Source organism: Ascidiella aspersa, chromosome 6 (genome assembly GCF_963924565.1).
Source record: "Ascidiella aspersa chromosome 6, kaAscAspe10.2, whole genome shotgun sequence".
NCBI classification, from domain to species: Eukaryota; Metazoa; Chordata; class Ascidiacea; order Phlebobranchia; family Ascidiidae; genus Ascidiella; species Ascidiella aspersa.
In genome coordinates, this window is record NC_139452.1 from 31,576,972 (window position 1) to 31,585,577 (window position 8,606).

General features: G+C 29.5%; 1 non-coding gene across 1 annotated transcript; it reads right to left on the reverse strand.

Moving 5' to 3' along the window:
- Window positions 1-8,302: 8,302 nt before the first annotated feature.
- Window positions 8,303-8,376, reverse strand: Trnaq-uug (transfer RNA glutamine (anticodon UUG)). Its single transcript has one exon. It is a non-coding gene; the product is annotated as a tRNA-Gln (tRNA).
- Window positions 8,377-8,606: the final 230 nt, after the last annotated feature.

Genomic DNA, 8,606 nt, shown 5'->3' on the forward strand with positions numbered 1-8,606 from the left:
GGCAGGTCGATATCATAGCAATGACCACAATTTTTTTTTAATTAAGAAAAACATTCATAGAACAACCTAACCAAGGTCAGATACAATTAGCAATAAAAATAATATATTAATGAAAATAAAAAAAAGTAAGTAAATGTTGTTTTTCGAACTAGTTATTCTTATTTCGGATTACTTTACTTCTAAAATTTCTAAAAAATGTTTACCTGGTACATAGAATGTTCCAACTAAATTGGTGTGATTGTGATAAACCTCACCACTGACGTCTGTCAAACGAGATGAGTGAATTTTAGCTGTCGTTCGTTGGTAAATATATATTGCTTTATATCCAGGGGTTGGTGATGTGTTTGTGTACATTGTGAAATCATAAGTCCATCCTGTAAAACAATGCATTGTTAAAAGCGTCAGTGAAATATGTTTTACAGTTCTATTATACAATCAACAAATTTGTTGAGAAATTAGTTTACCCACAAAATACTTATATAAGTTGGATTAAGTGCAGTTAATAATGATGGAAACAGTTTGTAATATACTGTTTAGACACACTGAATAAATTATAGCAAGAAAAGTGCTGTTTCAGGATGTAGATGAATTTCTGAAACTAAACTGTTGCATTTATGTATTTGGTAAGTTTAAAAACAACATTATTGTAAATAATTTCTTACCAGGGCCACAATTACGTGATGTACCACTTTTAACAGCCCATTTATGTGAATTTTCTTGAGCATAACAGAAGTGTATGGCAGTTCTTCCAAATGCATTTCTGTGTAAGTATTTGATTTATAAAAACTCATGTGATGAATAATGTGAGAATATGATGTAATCCAGATGACTCACGTGTTGTAAAGGTCGACGTATGACAAGTTCCCCAATCTAGAAGTGCTTTTCCAATCACCAACTTCATCAGGTGATTTTGAGTATTTGTAAAACAATGCATGAAAACCAATATCATCTGGGTTGTAGAAAATCCAAACTCTTGTAAGATCTGCAAAAAGTTCAAAAAGTTGTTTGTATCAGAAAATATTTTTTAATTAATTAACTAGTCAAGATTATTATTGTAGTAAAAAAACGTTAAAAATGAAAAAATATCCTAAAAATGATATGTCTTTATATTTTTAACAACAATAGTAGAGAATAAAAGAATGTTAATTAAACTTAATCTAACAAAATAAGATGTGATTTGTTCAACCTGTCCGTAAAGTGTCAGCCATCGATGTTATTATTTGATTTATTTTCACATCATTATTCACCACTAGATGTCCTCCCAACAATACACAATTGTTTTCAGCATGATTTAAATTCAAAAGATCATTTGACAATTTTAACACTTTTGACCCAACTCCATTTACAACTGGATTGCAAATAGCTAAAAAAATCATCAAAAATATGTTACAAATTTTGATGTATAAAAAGTTACTTTCGAAAATTTGACTGAAAACTTTTTATTTTACAAAAAAATTTAATTAAATCCTAACACATTAACAACATAAACCAGGGAGTCGAACCGTTTGACTTTTCCGGTTCAGGTTCGGTTCGGGTTCAAGGATTTTTTCGGAAAACGGTTCAGTTCCGGAATCGGTTCGGAGGAATTTAAAAGTTCCGGTTCAGCTGCGGTTCGAACATCGCTATTTCAAAACCGGTTCAAAAAGTTCCGGTCGGATACAATATAATTTGCGTTAAATCAGAATAATCTTTGAATTGTTAAGTCATTTAATCTAAGTTTCGTGATTTATTAAAAAAACAGCAACTCAATACTGAAATATCTAAAAAATAAAAAATGAACGATTTTTTTATTCAATGTTCATATTTTTATCATAAAATTTCGAACATGGCATAATTTGACTCACTAAAATAGAAATTGTGACGTCATGCTGGAGCGAACCGCTTTTGTTTACAGGTTCGGGTTCGGTTAAGGTTCAGGTATTTTCAAATTATTCGGTTCAGTTCCGGTTTGGCTCCTTAAAATCTTATAAAACCGGTTCAGGTTCGTTTACGGTTCGGAAAAAATGGACCCCAAACCGGTTGATAAAGTTCCGGTTCCGGTTCGACTCCCTATACGTTTAATGTGGAACTATACACTAAAGTAATCATAATGACACTTCAGTGCATCACTATAACTTTTAAATGAAACGAAATTGAACAAGAAATCAAGTTAGAGACAGAATTAACTAATAGTTATTTTATTTTTAAATTACATTCATAATAATAAAACATTTCCTGAACTTACCTGTACATTGATTTGCAAAAAATACAATCATAAAGGTAGTAATAATAGGCATATTTGCTAAACGTTGTTCTATTTAATAAAACTATTACAATAAAACTGCTGTAACTAAATGTAATCTTATGGTAAGAATAGATAGAGACAATGTAGATCAGTTTGTTGTTTTAACTTAGTTCAGTTGTCATTACATTCAGATTTGTGTGGGCATTAAGTCTTGAGATATATTTCTTTAACGCAATTATTTAATATTGTGTTTTAAATAGCCATACAACTGCTTAATGCATGGGCTGGAAATTTAGTTTCGTGACAGATCTTGTTTTATTGTTTTTATTTTTTTGTTAGGGTTTGGCATGCTTCAGACCAAATTCATTCCACAGCTTTATAAAAATAAAATTTTATAATTTACAGATTTTCACAAAAGAAAATCATAAGGTTGTGTGTGGTTTCATTTCAAGATTATTGGGTCTTCCAACATTGGACCTTTAGTTGAGGGTAAAAATTGAAAAATAATTGTTTTGACATCATAATGGTGTATTTAACTCTATACCCCTTTCAAGTTTGTCTATATTATCATCATAATTCTTTAGATGTCTACACTGAAAACAAAACAACACTGTAGATTTTGTTTTTATTCAGAAGTAACACCCACTGCATATATGGGGATTGATTGTACATTGTAAAACTAATTACGGTATTTGTGTTTTATGAATTTAATGAAAATTATACATAAGTTAAATCTTTGTGTGGTTGATTATGAAAATACTCAACATTAATAAAACATAAAACACTTGAAAAACCTCTAAGAATAATGTAATGCACAAGAATATTTTTTTTATTATATCAAAAATATTCCAAAACAAACATTATAATAACACATTCACTAAAAGTAGTTGACTCTATACTACTTATTTTTTTAAAATTCCTTTTAATTTGAACAACTTAGAATTTGTATTGCAAATAATATACTTACAATTAAACAAAATAATCAAACTATACAAAAAATATAGCAATATATCACAAAGAGCATTAACAAAAAAAGCAAGTACAGTATAAAATGCTAAGATTACTCTAAACTGCAATTTGAATAGAAATTTAATTTGTGATTTGTTGCTAGTAGATTGGTAAGTAAGTTAAATAAATCATTTCTCCTAGTTTGAAAAGCTTTTAGTAAATAATAAAATATATTGTCAGTTTTACTCGTAGCCCGCAGTTGTAGTTTCTAAATAATCAATTACAAAGCAAACCACAATTTAGAAACAAATACGATAATTAAGTTGCGAATATCAACACTAAAAAGTTTGCTGCATAGGGCATTACCTTTACTTATACTTAAATATAATTTTAACAAAATATCAGTCTTTTCTAGACAGATCTATCTTTCATTTATTTGTGCTATTGACGTGTATGCCTTTATTTTTTGCTTCTAACAACTTTAAGTGTGTGTAAATGTACTGCAATCAAAAGTGTAATTTTGCAAAATTTCAGGAATAAATCGTATTTTGACGTAATAAGAATATCAAAGCCCATACAGAAGTAGGTATCATTTTGAACGTTTCGAATAACTCTTTATTCATTTTCAACATCAGACATGCTGAACAAATTATTGCAATTAAACTGTAGTCTCAGACGGTAGATAAATTGATGATAACTAAATTATTGTATTTATATATTTGGTAAATTTAAACAAATAATGTATGCAAATTATTTCTTACCTGAACCAGCACATGATGTACCCTTTTTAACAGCCCATTTATGCCATTTATCAGCATAACAGAAGTAAATGGCAGTTCATCCAGCTGCATTTCTGTGTAAATGTTTGATGGCATGAAACTCATGTGATGAATAATATAAGAATATGATGTAATCCAGATGACTTACGTGTTGTAAAGGTCGACGTATGACAAGTGTCCCAACCTAGAAGTGCTTTTCCAATCATCAACTTCATCAGGTGATTTCGAGTATTTGTAAAACAATGCATATTGATGAATACTGTTATTTCGCTTGTAGAAAATCCATACTCTTATAAGATCTGCAAACAATTCAAAAATGTTTATCGTATCAGAAAATATTTTTTTAATTAATTAACTAGTCAAGATTATTATTGTAGTAAAAAAATGTTAAAAATTAAAAAATATCCTAAAAATGATATGCTATCGATAGAATATGTAAATTACATTATTTAAATTAACCTACCACAATACAATGCCATTAATTTAACTTGTCCGTAAAGTGTCAGCCATCGATGTTTTTATTTGCTTTGTTTTCAAATCATTATTCACCACTAGATGTCCTCCCAACAATACACAATTGTTTTCAGCATCATTTGAATTCAAAATATCATTTGACAACTTTAACACTTTTGACCCAACTCCATGTATAACTGGATTGCAAATTGCTGAAATAAACTTGATTAATAAGGGATTTTAAGTAAGTCATGTCAGATAAAATTTAAACATTATTTGCATAAATACACACATATTTTAAAAACATGAATATTAATGGATTTTAATAATTACTTTCCGGGGAAATTAAACTGAAAATATATTACGAAAACCGTAACACCGATTTTGATGTACAAACACCTAAACAACATAACCTACTGCTAACAACTTTTTCTAATAATTAAATCAATCAATAAATGTTTACCTGAACATTTGTAAGACAAAAAGCCCAGAAGAAATAAAACAGAAATCATTTTGCTACAAGCATCTAATGTAAAACTACACCGAAATAATCGTTATGACACTTCAGTGCTTCGTTATAACTTATCAATAAAAGGAAACTGTATAGGGAATTTGTTGTCTTTTTTTTTTATATTTTGTTGTCTTGAAGTGTGTAGTAATTTAATAATGACTCACCTGACACATATAGTTTCTGGTTCACACATTTCCTGATCTAAACAACTAGTCAAGCATATTATATATTTTTCTTAAGAACAATATATTTAAAGCCATATTTCCCCATACATTTTTATTTTTAATTACAAAAACAAAACACATTATTAACCGCTTTGGCTGCATGTAACTTATCAAAGAAAGATAAATATAGACTTAGTACAGTGAAAGCAATTGAGACTCACAAATTCTATTGATCAATGATGCAAACAGGTCAGGCTAAAAATCAACTAGCCTGTAGTAAGATTCAAACTCGTGACCTCAGTCATATCACAATCGTCGCTCTACCAACTGAACTATACAGGCTCAGAGAGGAGCAAGTCGAGAAACAGCCATAAATCTGCCAATGCTTGCCACATTCTGTAATGACAAGCAACTTCAAATTGAAAAAGTATGTTTAGTTGTTATAACTTAGTTCAGTTGACAGAGCATTTTTAATTCTTGTGGGCAATAAGAGGTAATGCCCTGCTGTTGACAGACTGGATTTAAATATATTTCCTGTAAGACTAGTTAGTTAGTCATTTTTAAGGAGGATTGAGCTTATACTTATATAGCAGTAACAGCAATATGATGCAATGCAGTGTTGACTTGAATGACTTGACTTAAGTGCATTTAAGTCACTGTTTTTAAATGACTTGACTTGACTTAAGTCTTTCGGACAAATGACTTGACTTGACTTTATGACTTGACTTGACGTTTTTTCAAGTATTTTTTTATTAAATTGAGCTATTTGTCCAAATTTTTGCACAAAAAACAAATTGCCTGCTATATGTTCCGTTTACCTTATTTTTTAGTTCAGTTATTGTTCATAATCATGCGAGTGTAAAAATTCTAATAGTTTAACGTTTTATTTTTATGACAAGGACGTGACTTGAAGTTGACTTGCTCTAATTATGACTTGACTGGGACTTATTTGAAAAGACTTGACTTGGACTTAAGTTATTTTACAAATAACTTGACTGGGACTTAAGTTATTTTTAAATGACTTGTTTACAACACTGATGCAATGTGAAGAAATTTCATCCAATAAATATCTGGCTAAATTGATATTGTCTGCTCTCTCAAATTGAACTATAACCATATCTTAAGAGACAAATGTTTGTTTTATTTTCTGTTTTAAAAACTGAATAAGAAATGACTTGCATTGTGTTTTTTGCTCTTCGAAAAAACAATTTTTAACGTATTTAATTAAGTCGTAAATACATGTCTAACTTTACATAAGTGAAATGTAAAATCACACAACTCTGACAATACTGTAATGCTACACAAGAATAGTTTTCTTTATTATCATCATATTCCAAAACAACAACTTAACAATAACATGTTCATGTATATATACAAATGATTGTCCCTATATTTACTATTTTAGAAGTTAGTTTCAATTTGTACAAACAAGAACTTGTGTTGCTAATCATAAACTTTTTTTCATAAATACATTACAATATTGTTACAAACATAAGTACAATATATCAGAAACTGCCTTAACAAAACTATAAAATACACGACCATAAATCAAAGAATATTATTTAAAATACACTCAAAAGCAAAACACAATTTACAACTAAATATGGATATTTCAACTACCAGTAAAACCTAAGAAATATATTTTTGCCATGATGTATAATTATAAAAAGAGACAAAAAAATACATTTTAATTAACAAAAATAGCAGTAGTTTCTAATTAGACTTTTCTGACAACTTTTGTGTTATTAATTGTTTTGTTTTAACCTAGGCCATTTAACTACACAGAGGTTTATATTAGCTACAGATGTTTATATTCTCCAATCAAAAATGTGATATTTGAAATCGTTAGGAATAAATCAAAGTTTGTTAGTCGTCATTTCAAGATGCCTCAGTATGGCAGAGGTTGTGAGTTCAAACCTCACCATAGGCTAGTCTGGCCTTGCTTAAAAAATTCATAAGATTGATTCATTCGGTTAGTCTGTTGAAGAATTATGGTGTGATATATTCATTAACATTGTTTTCAACTTTTGAACCAATTAAGAAATTATGTTCTAATTTTTTAGGTAAATAATTTTAGTTTTCATAAGGATTGTCCGGTTGTTCATAGATATGATCTTGCATGGAATCTGGAAGTTAAATATAATATAATATAAATGTAAAGTGTTAATGAGCCATAAAATGCAATCAAATTACAAAAACAATGTTTTCTTTTTTTTAAGTTAAGTCATTTATTTAATTTTTACTTTAAATCTTATTTTTAAATGAAATATGTTCATATAGTTTTTATCTCATAAAGTTTTGTTCTGAAATAAGAAAACAATTTCTTTTCCAACTTACTCATTTGTATTGCATTCTGGTTTCCAGTTCTTACATTCTCATATTGTCTGCTGTTCTCCTGTGTGAAAAGCAACATTAAATTTTATTAAAAAACTATGAAACTCCTTAAGAGCTAAAAATCAATAATTACCATGTTTATTTCGGCAGGCTTGTTGACTGCTGCATCTTTAAAATATAAATCATAAAATTAAAAATTATAAAACAAATGTTGAACTTAGGTTGAGACCGGCACTATTAAACACATAAACAAACAAATGATATACATACTAATAATTTATCTGGTAGTAAAATTGATTTTTGTTACATAAAATTACCTGTATTAGAATTGTTAGGTGAATTTTTCATGCAACCAAAATATTTCCTGAAAATGATGATTAAGAATATGATAAGGCATATTGCATATTGCAAATAGTTAAATAAAAGCATCTGCTTTTGCACGATTTTTAAAAATTTTTGCTACCCTGTTACCAACAAAATTGTGTGACGCCACTTACGTTATAATCAGCTTTTATGGATAACAATAACATTTTATGTTTTCAGAAATTACTTACCTTACATAAATAATGACAAGCATAATGGCAATGAAAACAATTGCTCCAATAACACCTCCTATTATTCCAACAACATTACTGTTATCTGTAACAACATAACATTATTTAGGTTTATTGATTGTTTTTATTATCACACGTAAATTCTCAATAAACTGTGTAATAACTATTCAATGAAACATTCACACATATGTGTGTTAATAGCTGAAATCTAGCCCTTCGAAGCTGCTTTGTGACCAACGACTATGGCTTACATATAATTAGTACACCGAAAGCCATCGCGGACTCACCGAATCTGTTGATCTATGATGCAAGCAGAGCATACTAGAAAAACAACTAGCCTGCAGTGAGGTTCGAACTCACGACCTCCGGTCAAGCCGGACCGTCGCTCTACCAACTGAGCTATGCAAGCTCGGAAGGGAACGAGTCGAGAAACAACCATGCGCCAATGGTTGCTCAATCTGTTAGTGCAAGCAACCTCATAGAAGGGGATCCACAGTACCATATCATTTATTCAATGAAACATTCACACATATGTGTGTTAATAGCTGAGATCTAGCCCTTCGAAGCTGCTTTATGACCAACGACTACGGCTTACGTATAATTAGTACACCGAAAGCCATCGCAGACTCACCGAATCTG